General features: G+C 43.9%; 1 protein-coding gene across 1 annotated transcript in view; it reads left to right on the forward strand.

Annotated features, from left to right (window-relative positions):
* CSMD1 (CUB and Sushi multiple domains 1) overlaps positions 1-16,820 on the forward strand; it is a 5,088,256-nt gene that overhangs the window by 3,369,350 nt on the left and 1,702,086 nt on the right. The window lies entirely within an intron of this gene.

The following is a 16,820-nucleotide window of genomic DNA, read 5'->3' on the forward strand; positions in this document are numbered from 1 at the left end:
ACTTTTTGGATTATGTTTTGTGTTCTTTGCAGAGTGTGGGTACATACCTCTGAGTTGTTTGACTCTGTGGTCGCTGTTGTCCTTCCTAGGCACCGTCCGCTGGGACATGTGAGGAGATGGCGGAATCCTCCTGTGTGCCGACCGCTGGTGGACCTGTTGACAATGGAGGAGCGAAATGTAATCATCACCTACAGGTTTGACCGTGCCACAATCCAGGAACAGTGTACCCAGTTGGAGCCTGATCTGATGTCAGCAATCCGCCATCCCACAGGGATCCCCCCTCAAGTGCAGGTGCTATCAGTGCTCCTTTTCCTTGCAAGTGGGTCTTTTCAAACAACAGTGGCCATGGCATCAGGGATGTCCCAACCTATGTTTTCCAACGTGTTGTCCAGAGTGTTGTCTGCCCTGCTGAAACACATGCGGAGCTACATCGTTTTCCCTCAGGTGGAGGATTTGGCTACAATTAAAGGTGACTTCTATGCCCTTGGACATATCCCTAACATCATAGGTGCCATTGATGGGACCCATGTAGCTCTGGTCCCCCCCCCCCACAGGAGTGAACAGGTGTACAGGAACCGGAAGAGCTATCATTCGATGAATGTACAGATGGTCTGTTTGGCAGACCAGTACAACTCCCAGGTAAATGCTATGTTCCCTGGCTCTGTGCATGACGCCTACATCCTGCGGAATAGCAGCATCCCTTATGTGATGGGTCAGCTCCAGAGGCACCGGGTGTGGCTATTAGGGGACTCTGGTTACCCCAACCTGTCATGGCTACTGACCCCAGTGAGGAATCCCAGGACCAGGGCAGAGGAACGCTACAATGAGGCCCATGGGCGGACTAGGAGGGTGATCGAACGCACCTTCGGCCTCCTGAAGGCCAGGTTCAGGTGCCTCCATATGACAGGTGGTTCCCTATTCTACTCACCAAGGAAGGTGTGCCAGATCATCGTGGCCTGCTGTATGCTTCACAATCTGGCTTTGCGACGACAGGTGCCTTTTCTGCAGGAGGATAGTCCAGATGACGGTGTTGTGGCAGCTGTGGAGCCTGTGGACAGTGATGAGGAGGAAGCAGAGGAAGAAGACATTGACAACAGGGACTCAGTTATCCAGCAATATTTCCAGTGACACACAGGTGAGAACACATCCCTGCCTTCTACAAGTACTTTCACACTTCTACCTCTATCCTGTCTGTCGATTTCAACCAGTATATGGTAACTGAGTTGTACATTTCCATTACGGTTTCACAGGTGTGGTTACCAATGTGTGTCATCTACTTAGATTCCTCATGGACTTGAGATGTGTGACATAGGTATGTTGACATTACATTTGAGGACGGATTTTTTCACTGTCATTGCTGATACACAGTTTCATAATCACAGACTGACTCCAGATTGTTTTGTGCTTCAAGAGTGTTTATTGAAGTGCTAAATATTAGAGGGGGTGGTAAAATGGTGATGGGTGATGGTGGAGGAATGTCCATGGCAGAGTCCAGTCTATTAGTCTCACAGGTGCACTGCCCATATGGGCGTAGGGAGTGGAGCTGGGGCAGTTCCAATATGGACAGGGTTACAAAGTGGGACAGTGGGATGACAATCAGGGTGGTCTCATTTCTTGGCGGGGGTCTTGGCATTGTGCTCTGTCCTGTTCCTGGATCTCAGGGACTGCTTGCGGTCTGGTTCTCCGTCTGCAGGGGGTGGGGTGCTGGTGTGGTGGTCCTGTGGCGGTGCCTCCTGTCCACTAGCGCCGGCGGAGGTGGTGGGCAGTTCTTCGTCCATGCTAGTGCCAGGGGCCCCTTGGAGTGCCACAGTGTCCCTCCTGGTGTTAAGTATCTCCTTCAGCACTCCTACGATGGTTCCCAGGGTGGAGCTGATGGTTCTGAGTTCCTCCCTGAACCCCATATACTGTTCCTCCTGCAGGCGCTGGGTCTCCTGAAACTTGGCCAGTACCGTTGCCATTGTCTCCTCGGAGTGGTGGTAGCCTCCCATGATGGAGGAGAGGGCCTCGTGGAGGGTGGGTTCCCTAGGCCTGTCCACCCCTGTCGCACATCCGCCCTCCCAGTTCCCCTGTGTTCCTGGGCCTCCGTCCCCTGGACCGTGTGCCCACTACCACTGCCCCCAGGTCCCTGTTGTTGTTGGGGTGGTGGGTTATCCTGGGTTCCCTGTAGTGTTGGACACACAGCTGATTGACGTGTCCTGGGGACGGAGGTATGGGCCCGCTGGGTGGGTGCTGTGCTGGTGTTACCAGAGGGTGGAAGGTCTGTGGTGGCCTGTGAATGGGTGTGGGGAACCGACTGTCCCGAGGCCCACGATGGTCCGGGCTGGTCATCTGTATCCAGTTAGACAGAGCTGCTGTCATTACTGTGGGCCTCTTCTGTGGGTGGGTTGGAGATATCTGGACCCTCCTGTCTGGTGACGTTGGGTAGTGGTCCTACAGGGGAATAAAAGCATGATTATTGCATCTGTGTGTGTCATGGTGTGCAATGGGTGGGTGAGCGTGTGCCCCAGTGCTAGCATTCCAGTGTGGGAGCTTGTGTGATGATGGTTGAGGGCGGTGGTATGGGTATATGTAGTGGGCATGCTTTAGTGATGGGTGTCCATGCTTTGTTGCTGCATGCAGGGCTTGGTGTTGGGATGTGTGGTTTATGTTATTAGTACATTAGTGAGGAGTTGGAGTGATAGGGGAGGGGGTGAGGGTGGGTGTCTGTGATAGCATGCAGGTAGGGTGGGGGATATGATAGTTAAGATTTGACTTACCAGAGTCCATTCCGCCACCGACTCCTCCGAGGCCCTCAGGATGCATAATAGTCAAGACCTGCTCCTCCCATGTTGTTAGTTGTGGGGGAGGAGGTGGGGGTTCCGCCGCCAGTCCGCTGTACCGCAATGTTGTGCCTGGAGAACACGGAACGCACCTTCCCCTGTAGGTCGTTCCACCTCTTCCTGATGTTGTCCCGATTTCTTGGGTGCTGTCCCACTGCGTTGACCCTGTCGACTATTCTTCGCCAGAGCTCCATCTTCCTAGCTATGGAGGTGTGCTGCACCTGTGATCCGAATAGCTGTGGCTCTACCCGTATGATTTCCTCCACCATGACCCTGAGCTCCTCCTCCGAGAACCTGGGGTGTCTTTGCCGTGCCATGGGGTGGTGTAGGTGATGTGTGGGGTGGTGTATGTGGTGATGAGTGTGGTGATATGTAGTGGTGTGTGGTGTTTTGTGCGTGGAAGTAGTGTGGGTGATGGTGTTGTGTGCCTCTGTATGGTGTGGTTGTCTATGCTGTGCTGTCTCTCTGGCCTTCATCTATATTTTTGGTTGTAGGGTTTTGTGGGTGATGTGGGTGTGTGTTTTATATAGTATTGATTGTGTGGGAGTGGTGTGTGTATGTGTATCCGGTGTGTGTATTTGGAATTGCCCAATGTGGCGTTGTTTTGGTGATGTGTGTGTATTTTCAGCGCGGCAGTGTGTACCGCCAATGGAATACCGTGTTTGAAAGACTGCCGCGTGGATTCGTGGGTCGTGATAGCATGGGCGTGTTTCTGTTGGCGTGACGGTGGAGGTTTTGTTTTCGCCAGTTTATCACTGACCTTTGGTGAGGCGGAGTTGTGTGGGTGTCTGAATTTTGGCGGATTCCGAGATGTGGGTCATAATAGCTGTGGCAGAATTCCGCGGCGGTATGTTGGCGGTCTTCTGCACGGCGGTAAGCGGCTTTTACCGCCAACGTTGTAATGACCGCCTGAATCTGTAAGAGACATAGGGGGTTATTCTAACTTTGGAGGAGGTGTTAATCCGTCCCAAAAGTGACGGAAAAGTGACGGATTTACCACCAGCCATATTACGAGTCCATTATATCCTATGGAACTCGTAATACGGCTGGTGGTATATCCATCACTTTACCGTCACTTTTGGGACAGATTAACACTCCTCCAAATTAGAATAACCCCCATAGTACTATGTGCATTTCCCCCTTTCTATCTAAGGACTCCCTGAGTCTCTCTGCTTCTTAACATTTATAGTTAGGAAATTAGATTATTATTTCCCAACTGGTTTCAGTTTCTGCTTCTGTACTTCTTTCATAATAGTGCAAACAGTGCTTTTTCTGGGTGTATAGAAGTGGTCTTCTTGCTGGTGCAATGCTATAATTTTTGGAGGTAGCAATGTAACTGGATGGTAATGGTTTGTCTGTAACTTGTGACCTATCCAAGTAATTGATAATAGCAGGTTTAACTGATTGATAGCAAGGTGGCATGGATCTTAGATATTCTGACTGCTTCTTCTTCCATCTTTCTTTTAGCTTTGGTTCACTACTAAGTTGTTTAAAGATCAGAAGAATTGTGGTATACATTGGTGGATTCATATAACTGAGAGATGGATCACCCAACTGTTTCTGCTTCAGGAGGCAGCTGAATCATATTCATTGGTGTTCGTTTGGAAAGAAGCCAAGTATTGCAAGGATGAATTCACTATGGCTTTAGTTCCTGACTCACTTGTATCCCTACAGTGCAAATCTTGGGATATTTGTTTAGGGAGTGGTAGAGTGTTACATTTATTTTTCATTACTTAGACTTAATGTAGACTAAAATCAAAGAGTACTGTTCTTGGATCATTTCTAATTAATAAAGCCACAGTTTAAACACTTTACTAAAATGCATACAACAGGATTGAAAATGTAAGCTCAGAGGCATAGCGCTCCAGATTTTTGATTAAGTGACTGACACGGCTCTATCACAGTGAGAGGCAGATCTGAGTTTAGAGATCTGTAAAAAAGCACTGGACTGCAGATCGTTCAAGATTCTAAATCACCCAGATCATCTGTACAGTGAGAAGTTTGAAGCCAACAAAGCAGTAATGTTCTGATGAACGGTTTTGTGTATAATTATCATTGTTTTGTACATAATTCTACAAGGGCTAGCCTTAATGCTGGTAGCGCACAGTGCAACAGTCATATTTTGGCACCGCCCATGGCCACCTCCTCAGTTTCCCTCACTACCGCCGGACAAATGCGCCCCTCATCTCTCCATAGCCTTTCTCTTTCATGCATTTCAGTTGTTTTAAAGCACTGGTAAAAGTTGGCTTTACCTACTTCAATGGATATCTACCCAAACTCATTTTAGCAACATTAGGAATAAAGAATCAAAGACTTGGGGTGTGAGGGGAGAATAACATCCTAACCTATCATTTGCAGTTTTCATGAAGCACTTTGATGACAGTTAGTAACAGACACTGTTCTATATTAAAGTTGTATCTTATGAACTGCGGCAACAAAAGTACCTCTGTGACAAAAGTAGTCATCCACTCAGCTATCAACATAAAATACAGATCTGTGATCTACCCAGTACGTGCTCTTTGCAGCAGGCATATTAACTGCCACTAAACAAAACTCCAACTCTCTCTCTTTAGCAGGAACATTAATCGCTAGAGTTATCTTGACATTGTTATTGCTGCCTCAAAGATGGACACACAAGGAATTCTGCAGCAAGTGTTATTATTTTCTACCTTATTGCTAAATGCAGAGCCCCCCCTGACGTCAGCCCCCACCCCACGTTAGCAGCCAGTGGTGCTGCTCCAGTCACATTGCCCTAAAACCAGCCCTGAATTCTACTATGGAATTCAGATCACAGATTAAAGAGCAAAAGAATGGATCCTTGTGCAGTCACACACTTAAGTAGTTTAGAATTAAAAGAGAAAGCGGCAAGGGATACAGGTTGCAAAATATCTTTCAGAAACACCTGAATCTACTTTAACATTAATATCAACAACCCCATCTCTTCCAAAGTATCAATGAGTATAGTGAGGTTCATGGTGTTACAACTGAGTGATCTAAAAGTAGCAATACACCAAAACCACTGCCGTCTGCCAGATAATCTGCTGCCAGAATAGTTATTACCACAATGATGTAATTTGGCCTGAAGTCTGCTTGAAGGAACTGTAGTAGTTTTTCTGAGAAAATCTGTAACTGGCAAAAAAACGTTTTTTCCCAGCAAGTAAACTACATATGAAAGGAAGATTGTGGACCAGTTCCAGAATTCTGATGCGGTGTTCATTTGATGGCCAATCTCAAACTCCAGGACTATATGGAAAGAAAACCTATATATTCTCTAATTCAAATAAATGAAAGGACTGTCCATGCCCTGATTGAGATGATTTTTGTCAGATTTTACCAACAATTTTGCAAAATTTGGGGAGACTTGTAAAAAACGCCTTTGAAGTGCACATAATCCCTGACCTTCCTGACTTGACCCCAAACACACTACAGGCTTATAAAGCCCTTTGTGAAGGTTCAGGACCCAGCCTATTCAGGTGTAAATGCCAGCTTCTCCTCCCCATCCTGCCCAGATGACCCATGAAGATGTTAATCAGCCATCAGTATGTCGATGACCCATCAGGCACACCTAGGCTCCCCTTGTGTGCGACTGTCTAAAGGGAATGCACAAGAGCCTAGCTGTCTCCCACCAAGACGTGTATTCAGTGACAGGCAGAGGCACAGAACTGTTGAAGTAAGAAAATGCCAACTTTTTAAAAGTGGCATTTTCAGACTTGCAACTTAATATCCAAATTCACTATAACGTCACTATAAGTTGGTATTTTAAATTGTGAGTGCAGAGACATACAATAAAAAATATCTATCTAGTCCCAATTTAAAATGACACTTATAAAATGCAATAAGGTAAAAACAAATGTTAATCCATAGGAGGGTTATGCCTCATGAAAAACAAATTTAAGAGTATTTCACCATCTGGACATGTGAAACCTAAAAGTACATGTCCAGCTTTCTAGATGCACTGAAACCTGCACTTAGGGCTGTCAAGGGCGTACCCTAGTGGTGTCTTATATGCATTAAAAAGGAAGGTTTGGGCCTGGCAAGTGGGTTAACTTGCCAGGTTGACATGGCAATTTACAACTGCACACACAGGCTCTGCAAAGGCAGGCCTGAGTCATGTTTAAAGGGCTACTGAATTGAGTGCAACAGTCAGTGCTGCAGTCCCTTTAGTAGTATTTCATTTACAAGCACTAGAGAATTTTAAGAAAAATAAAAATAAATTGTGGATAAGCCAGCGTTACCATATTTTAGGGAAAAAGCGCATGCACTTTAGCACTGGTCGGCAGTGATAAAGTGCTCAGAATCCTAAAGACAACAAAAAGAGTCATCAAAACAGGAGGTCAGAAGACAAGAAGTCAGGGGAAACCCTCCCAAGGATGTTAGGTCTAACAATAAGTCACACAAGAGAGTAAGAGTTCAGTTTATAATTGCAAGTGTTTATCTGTCATAATTGGGTTAATTTTGATCAGCATAGAAAGTCCAGTGTCAAAAGAAAGTGCAAGATTATGCAATACACCTTGGGTTCAGAGCTGTATGATTTAGTGGAATCTTATTACCCCCACTCCCTGCTTAAACAGGCATCTAATTACAGACTCTTAACCCTTTGAATAGGTAGTTCAGGAAGAGGCTATGGCCCACCACAAATTTTCTGATTCCACCTTAAACCACATGCTTCTAGGGCATCCCCATAGGAGACAAAAAAATAAACGTAAATGGAAGCGTGTGAGTGAATGCATCAACAGAAATATATTACAAGAGAAATAACGGGAACCAGAAATCAAACAGCCTAGTGGTAAGCATAACCCCGTGCACTCTGAGGAACAAACTGAACTGTTTAATAAAGGCAAGGTTTTGTCCCTCCTAACATTTTCGACATATTCAAATTGAGAAGAGAGATACTAGATGTTCTTTGAAAAAATAAAAATAAAAATACTTTTTTGTCAACAATAAATTGGAAAGTCAGAAATCAATCATACCGGTTTGAGGAATACATCCTTCTTCTGCCCACCTATTAACAGCATACAGCCAGGGGTTCTGGGTTTCAGACAGGCAGTGATACAAGAAGTAGAAGAGCTAGGCCGTGGCATTAATACCCTTCTTTCTAATGTGAAGAGGGGAGAAAAACTAGACAAAGGAGATCTGAAATCTATCCCAAAAAATATCATAAAGCCAACTGACAAAAGGGAACGCAATAGTTATCTAAACTAGAGAGGTGTGCACAAAGGAGTGCTTCAGACTTGTGGATTACATAGGATTCTATAGAATATTGAAACTAGACCCAACAACGAGGCTGAAAACAGAAATCTAAAGAAGAGGTGAGGGGGAAGTGAGTTTTTTTTAATACAAAAGAATCAGAGGACACCGTAATTCTACATTGGCCTGAAGAGCTACAAACCCACCCCACCCATCTCCCACTCCAGGATGTCTATTGTATCAGATATCAACTTGATACGAGAACCATTTTCACAGTTTTATGACCACTTCTTAGAGCCCTTCCAGTGAAGCAGAGGTCATTATATATTAAAGACACAAGGGCATGGTGAACATCATTATTGACCTTCCTTTTACCCAACATTTTGAACTGTGTATCAGTTTAGATGTAGAATCATTATAAACACATATTTACCAAGAAGAATCTTTGAAGATCATTGATTATTCCTTCAACAAACCAATTGGGCCATCCATCATACATATAATATAACAAAGACCTTTTCCAGAGTCATGCTGACAGAAAACTTCTTGAATTTGAAGGGAAACTATCATTACAATCCAACAGTGAGTTTGTGGAAACCGCTTTTGCTCCATTATAGCATGTTTGTATGTTCAAAAGATCAGGTTTGATTCCATCTATCAAAACAGCAATCCATTTGAAAGCAACATAAAAATTTGGTGTCAATACACTGACAATATTGTTAAGATCTGGCAGGGTGGCATTGGAAGATTCAAGAAATTATTTATATGGATTGGCAATCAGAACCAGTACTTAAACTTCTCACACTTTATCCAACACAAAGCTAACCATATTGGTCCTCTGCTATTTTCCAGGGGATCATTTCCTTGAGACAGATATCCAAAACAAAAACACAGATAGCAATAGCCCTCTGTTATTTGATAGTTTCCATCTCCACCCTTTAAGGGAAAATCTGCTCTCAAGACAATTCCTGCAATTATGTCATAATATTTTGTCTACCTAGGATCCTCAGAGACAAGCAGGAATCTTATCTACCAAAGTATGGGAATATCAGCACCGTAAAATATTCAATACCACCAAAACACAAGAGTCTTTTGGAAACATATCACAAGGGAAACAAGACAGATTGATATGTGCTACAGCATTTGATACAGCATCCAATCGCATACAGAAAATCACAATAATTGGTCAATTCTCATATCAAAAACTCTTAATTTTAATAAATCTATGTTTTCATACAGGACAGGTGATACTATGCACTACTACTTTTTTGGGACTCCCACTGATACAAAACCATGAACTGTGCAGACGTTGCAGTGTAAGCCAATTAACCAAATCCACCATAGAGGTTGACCTTGGCCTTTCAAATCCTTGAGTTTTAAAGAAAGGTACAACTTACAATCCTACACAACTCATTTACATTTTATTTGCCCTTGTGATCTCCAACACATTGACATGCCCACAAGGAAGTCAAAAAGAAGAATGCAACATAAGATGCAAAAAAAGGCATTACCTGACTAACATGTAATTTCTTAGAGAACGGACACATTGAAGAGGATCTTTTTGGCTGATTACGTATAAACCTAAGATCAAACCCTCAGATCCAGGCTTAAACATGTTGTACTAGACAATTAACAAAGGATGGATTATTTCTCTCTCTCTCTCTCCTTCCCTCTCTTTCTTCTCATTTCCCTCCTCCTCATCTCTTTCTTAGGGAATCATTTCAACTCCTGAAAAGCAGTTTTAGAAGAATATGAACAAACACGAATCTCTACCACCTATAATGCACTATAGGTTGGATTTATGGACAGTGGCTCAAACTCAAAAATAAGACAATAGCAAAGTTTACTGCCAGGCATAGTAGTCTGCACTGCCAGTATGAAGAACTGAACATTATATTCAAATCAAAAATCCTTTCCCTATGGAAAACAAATAAAGGCAATAAAAATGTTCATAGAGCTCTACATTCATACCACAAGGAAACCCTTCCACCAGCAGAGTTCTTCTGTTTTGCCGGGTATGGTGGCTAGTGTTTTTTGAGCAAAGAGGTCTGGTGAGGGAGTAGAAGGTGATGCAGTGGTTGAGGTAGATGAGTCCTACGTTGTGGAGGGCCTCGTATGCATGTATGAGGAATTTGAAGTTAATCCTTTTCTCGATAGGAAGCCAGTGGAGGGCTCTTAGGTGACTGAAGATGTGTTTGCATCAGGGACTGGCCAGGATGAGTCTGGCGGAGGTATTTTGGATGTGATATAGTTTCTTCAGGTTCTTCTGGGTGGTTCTAGTGTAGAGGATGTTGCCATAGTCGAGTCTGCTGGTAACCAGGGCCTGGGTCATGGTTCTGCGGCAGTCCTTTGGGATCCATTTGTAGATCTTCTGGAGCAGTCGTAGAGTGTGAAAACAGGAGGATGTGGCTGAGTTGACTTGGGAGACCATGGTAAGCGATGAATCCAGGATGAAGCAGAGGTTGCGTGCATTGGTCTGTAGGAGCAGGGGGGGTGGCCAAGGGTGGATGGCCATTAGGAGTCATTCCAGACTGATGTGGAGAGACCCAGGATGAGGATCTCGGTCTTTTCAGAGTTTAGCTTGAGGCAGCTCTCCTTCATCCAGGCGATGACGGCTTCCATCCCATACAGGAAATTATTTCTGGCAGTTGTGGGATTTTCGGTCAGAGAGATGATCAGCTGGGTGTCTTTGGGAGTTCCTGGGAATCTCCCTTTCCCAGGAACTCTGCAACTTCTTGGTGGACCACTTCCACAACATGATATCTGCCACCTACAGAAACTTTAAACCCCAACTCACAGACCCCTACAATCTACTCATACTGCCAGATGGAATCCACAACCACCCAATCACCCCATGGGAGCAGCTCACCACCTAGGACACCACATCCACTATGAATTCCGTCTAGTCCGGAGCCTCCACAGACCCCTGCCCCCACCACTTTTGCAACCTGGGAGCAAGGAAGTCAGCAACAAACTGACTGCCTTCCTCAACACATCCCCCATCATGGCCAACTTCCCAGACAGATGGCAGCACACAAAGGTCAGACCACTCTTGAAGAAACCCTCTGCTAATCCCACCATCTCAAAAACTACTGCTCCATCTTTCTGCTCCCCTTCACCACCTAAGTCCTTGAGAAGACCACAAACCACCAAATCAATAGACACCTGGAGAGAAACAACCTGCTGGACATCTCCCAGTCCAGCATTCGCAGAAACGACAGACACCAACACTGCCATGAATAATCTTTCAGCACTTCTGGACTGGTGGGTGACAGGGCCTCTGATCCTACTTGACCTCTCAGCCGCATTTGACACATCAGATACTCATCAACAGGCTACACCACTTTGGGATCCAAGGAGACACCCTTAAATAGATTGCAGCATTCCTCACTGGATAAACCCGCAAAATCCACCCACTACCCTTTACCTCTGAACTCAAGAGCACCATCTACAGCATCCCTCAATGAGCATCACTCAGCCCCACTCTGTTCAACACTTACCTGAAGCCCACAGTCAGAACCCACGGTCTCATCATCATTTTTTCCGCAAAGGATACTCAGCTCATCTTCTCATTCTTAGAAGACCCTACCACCGCAAAGTACAACTTCCACAGTTGCATGAGAAGTGCCACCAATTGGATGAAGACCAACTACCTGAAGCTCAAAATGGACAAATCTGAAGTACTGATCGTTGGGAACAGCATCTCTCCATGGAGTGACACCTGGTGGCCTTCTGAACTCTAACCCACACCGACAGACCATGCCTCCAATCTCTGCATCATTCTGGACAACAAACTCACCATGAAATGTTGGATTAATGTAGACTCCTCCAACTGCTTCCACACCCTTCACCTACTCCAAAAGAGCTCCAAGTGCTTTCCCATCATTGCCAGGAAAACTGTCAATGAGGCCCTAGTAACTTGTCACCTGGACTACGGCAAGACATTCCATGAAGGAATCACCACGCAACTCCTGAAGAGACTCCAGAGTATTCAGAAAGCAGCCACTAGACTCACTCTTCACCTCCTCAAATGAACCCATATCGCCCCCTCCTCCCCTGGAACCTCTACTGGCTCCCCATCCATAAAGGATGCCACTTCAAGATGCTTACACATGCCTACAAGGCCCTACAAGACATAGGCCCAGCATACATCAATCACCTCAGTCGCCAATCATTTTATAATCTGTGACTTGTGGCACACCAAGACACTGATTGTAAAGAAAAGACATCAGAACTAGACTATGATGAGGTTATTACAGTCACGTTCTAATGTCACAATTCCTGCTGTGAGAGCCAGCAGGCAAGGTAAAAGGCAGGCCAGATCACCTAGCATAATTAAAGCTGCTATTTTAAGCAACAAATAGAACATTGCTTTTCTTTCTTCTGCTCTGTTTCAATAGCTTACAATAGCTGACATTGACAAGAATAGAGAATGTTTGTTTTTTGCACTCCTTAGTAAGAAAAAAGCTCACACCAAGGATGTAAGTGGTTTGTGGGAATGGTGATGTTGTGATCATGTAGTATATGAGATAAAGTGCCCTGGCGTACCTGATAATGATATTGCAAGTCACTTTGTAGTTCCATACCCTTAAAAAGGAACTCACTATCGGCTTTGTTCCTCTATATGGCTATGGAACTCCTCTGTGACTTGCAATCAATCTTCTTTCAATGTACTGCAAGGGGTACTATCATATATATATATATATATATATATATATATATATATATATATATATATATATATATATATATATATATATATATATATACACACACATGCACACATACACATATATATATACATATGTGTGTGTATATATACATATATATATATATATATGTATGTATATATATATGTAATATTTCACAGTTTTGTACGGTACCTAGTTAGTTACCTGAAGGTACGTCCATGTGAGGTCCTCATCTCACTTACCAATTATAAAATGTCCTCTTCATCTTAGAAAGAATAGGCGCACACTCCAACTTTCTCTGTTCACAGCACTTTTATTCATGTATAGAACACCAACACCTACGTGTTTTGGACCAAGCAGCCTTTTCACAGATGTTTCATGATCAGGCAAAGTGAAAACATATCCACCTAAAACAAATTTGATGATGTCCATGCTTTAAAGAATATACCCATGCACTAGTATGATCAAAGCCTGAGGCAACAAATAAACTACAAATGCTAATCAATTATTTAGTGTTATCAAATTCATTTCAGAACTAACCATGTTAATATTAAGACTGTTTAGCTGCATTCAAATTTCATATGGCGATTCTTCGAGTAACATGTTCTTGGTCATCTTATCCAGCACTTCAGTCATATGATTCCCACTGCCATACACATACATCAATATTATAAATAATATTATAAATAAAAAGAAATAAAAGATACAAATAAATATAGCAAATATTACTGTACCTGTGCTCCTACTTTGTGCCTATTTATCTGATGTTGCAGAGTCTGCATATCGCTAAAGTGAATAAGAACGCGGACAACTCATATGACTTAGTGTATTTACTTTGAAAGACGATGTATTTTGAATCGCCAAATCACATAGAAAATTAAAAATAAAGAGCTCCAACTAGAGTGATGTAACCCACCCCAACACACACAAAGGGCCTGATTACGATCTTGGCGGATTACATACTCCGTCACTAATGTCACGGATATCCCATCCGCCCTATTGCAAGTTCCATTATATCCTATGGAACTTGTGAACGGTCAGGCAGGATATCCATCAGGTTTGTGGAGGAGTACCCAATCCGCCAAGATCGTAATGGTCATCTGTCTGTCTTTAGATCCTGACAGTGAAGCATGCAACAATCTGTGGGTGAAGGATGTTTTTACAAAGCCATAAATATCTTTTTCCAAGGTGTTAGAAATGGGGTCTTTGGTTGACAGTCAGGTTACCCCCTGTTCAAGCAAGGACCCTCACTCTAGTCAGGGTAAAAGAGAATCACCCTAAGCTAACCCCTGCTTACCCCTTTGGTAGCTTGGCAGAGCAGTAGGCTTAACCTCAGAGCGCTAGGTGTAAAGTATTTGTACCAACACACACAGTAACTTAATGAAAGCACTACAAAATGACACAACACCGGTTTAGGAAAATAGGAAATATTTATCTAAACAAAACAAGACCAAAACGACAAAAATCCGACATACACAAGTCAAGTTATGAATTTTTAGAGATTAAACTCAAAAAGAGCGCTTAGAAACAAAAATGCTTCGATGAGATGTTAACACGGCGTCGTGACGGAGTCGTTCCCAACAAGCCGACACCAGCGGCGCCGGACACGGAGTCGTGTAGACCCCCAAGTATAGTACCTGTGGTGAAGAGTGAAAACAAGCCGATGCGCGAAGTCGGGGATCGCGGTGTCTGTGCAAAACGTTGAATCCGAGCACTTCGAGCGGCATCTGTCACGACGTGCTGCGGCAACTTCCACGGAGTCACGGACTTCAGCGGGGCTTCTGCGGCGTCGGGCCTGCGAAGAGCGTCGCGAAGAGGTGCAGGCGGCGTTACCAGATTCAGCAGTGGCGTCGGTCCGGAGTCGTCCGAAGTCGATTTTCTTGGATTTCCACCAGCTTTCCTTTCAAGGGCCCAGGGACTGGATAGGGCACCACTTGTCAGAGCAGGAGTCTCTCCATAGACTCCAGGTGCTGGCAGAGAGAAGAATTGCTGTCCCTGAGACTTCAAACAACAGGAGGCAAGCTCTAGCTCAAGCCCTTGGAGATTTCTTCACAAGATGGAAGGCACACAAAGTCTAGTCTTTGCCCTCTTACTCTGGCAGAAGCAGCACTGCAGGAAAGCTCCACAAAGCACAGTCACAGGCAGGGCAGCACTTCTTCCTCAGTTATCAGCTCTTCTCCAGGCAGAGGTTCCTCTTGGTTCCAGAAGTGTTTCTAAAGTCTGTAGATTTGGGTGCCCTTCTTATACCCATTTTAGTCTTTGAAGTCACCTTTCTTCAAAGGGGACTCACACCTACTTGTGAAATCCTGCCTTGCCCAGGCAAGGCCTCAGACACACAGCAGGGGGTTGGAGCCGGCATTGTCAGAGGCAGGCACAGTCCTTTCAGATGAGAGTGACCACTCCACCCTTCCCTCCTAGCAGAGATGGCTAATCAGGAAATGCAGGTTACACCCCAGCCCCCTTTGTGTCACTGTCTAGTGTGAGGTGAAAAACAACCCAACTGTCAAACTGACCCAGACAGGGAATCCACAAACAAGGCAGAGTCACAGAATGGTTTAAGCAAGAAAATGCTCACTTTCTAAAAGTGGCATTTTCAAACGCACAATCTTAAAATCAACTTTACTAAAAGATGTATTTTTTAATTATGAGTTCAGGGACCCCAAACTCCACATGTCCATCTACTCTCTAGGGGAATCTACACTTTAATCATATTTAAAGGTAGCCCCCATATTATCCTATGAGAGAGACAGGTCTTGCAATAGTGAAAAACGAAATTGGCAGTATTTCACTGTCAGGACATATAAACCACATTACTATATGTCCTACCTTATCCATACACTGCACCCTGCCCTTGGGGCTACCTAGGGCCTACCTTAGGGGTGCCTTACATGTAAGAAAAGGGAAGGTTTAGGCCTGGCAAGTGGGTACACTTGCCAAGTCGAATTTACAGTGTAAAAATACACACAGGGACACTGCAGTGACAGGTCTGAGACATGATTACAGGGTTACTTGTGTGGGTGGCACAACCAGTGATGCAGGCCCACTAGTAACATTTGATTTACAGGCCCTGGGCACCTCTAGTGCACTTAACTAGGGACTTAACAGTAAAACAAATATACCAGTCATGGAGAACCAATTACGTACACATTTTAAACAGGAGCAATTGCACTTTAGCACTGGTTAGCAGTGGTAAAGTGCCCAGAGTAACAAAAACAGTAAAATCAGAGTCCAGCACACATCAACAACCTGGGGAACAGAGGCAAAAAGTTAAGGGAGTCCACGCCAAGGATGAAAAGTCTAACACAAGGACTATGGCAAATAAAACCATAAATATTAACACAAATCATAGCATAGTAGAATTGTTGTTGCCTAAGTATGAAAAGTCACATCATCAATGTAAAATACAACGATATGGAATCAAACTCGGTATAGCTAGTTTGGAAAGTAAAGTGGAGCAGTCAAGTAAGTGTTTGCAAGATTTGTGTAGGGAGGGGAGGACTGCATAAAACAGTTATACCTCAGTATTTATGCTAAATGGAAAATCGTTTGAATCTATTATACTTTATGCACAATTTAGGTCAGGAAAATGGATGCACAACTCGAACCAATCATATTTAAAGCAATGTGTATTTTATTAGACAGTTAAATGCGAATGTGTGAAGTTTTACATATGTGTACGTACAACATCACTATTTATCTCTAAAATACCAGACAGGGAAAAGGATCCAGAACATGGCCTAATTATTCCAAAGGCCAATACTTTCTACTCAATTGGATGATAGCAATTGTGCCCCTAAAAGTGGCTTACAGAAGAAAGGCACGAAAGTGACCTACTTGGTGCGCAGTTATATAAAAGAAAAGTGGACTGCATCCTCATTGTTTGCCTTTATAAATGTTAGACTTGGTAAGATGAGAGAGATTTCTTGATTGTCTTTTTGTACTATGGTTACTTCATGTCTGTCATATATTCAGCACAAAAAACCTTACAAGTCCAATGGAGGATCGCTCCTATCTTCAGTGTGATGGGTAAAGGAAACGTCCACAAACACTGGGTGAATCTGATAGGAAAGACAAAGTCAATACAAAGTCTTCTCTCATGCTTAAACAAGGCTTCATTTGTTTG

The sequence above is a fragment of the Pleurodeles waltl genome, chromosome 5, assembly GCF_031143425.1.
Source record: "Pleurodeles waltl isolate 20211129_DDA chromosome 5, aPleWal1.hap1.20221129, whole genome shotgun sequence".
Classification (NCBI taxonomy): Eukaryota; Metazoa; Chordata; class Amphibia; order Caudata; family Salamandridae; genus Pleurodeles; species Pleurodeles waltl.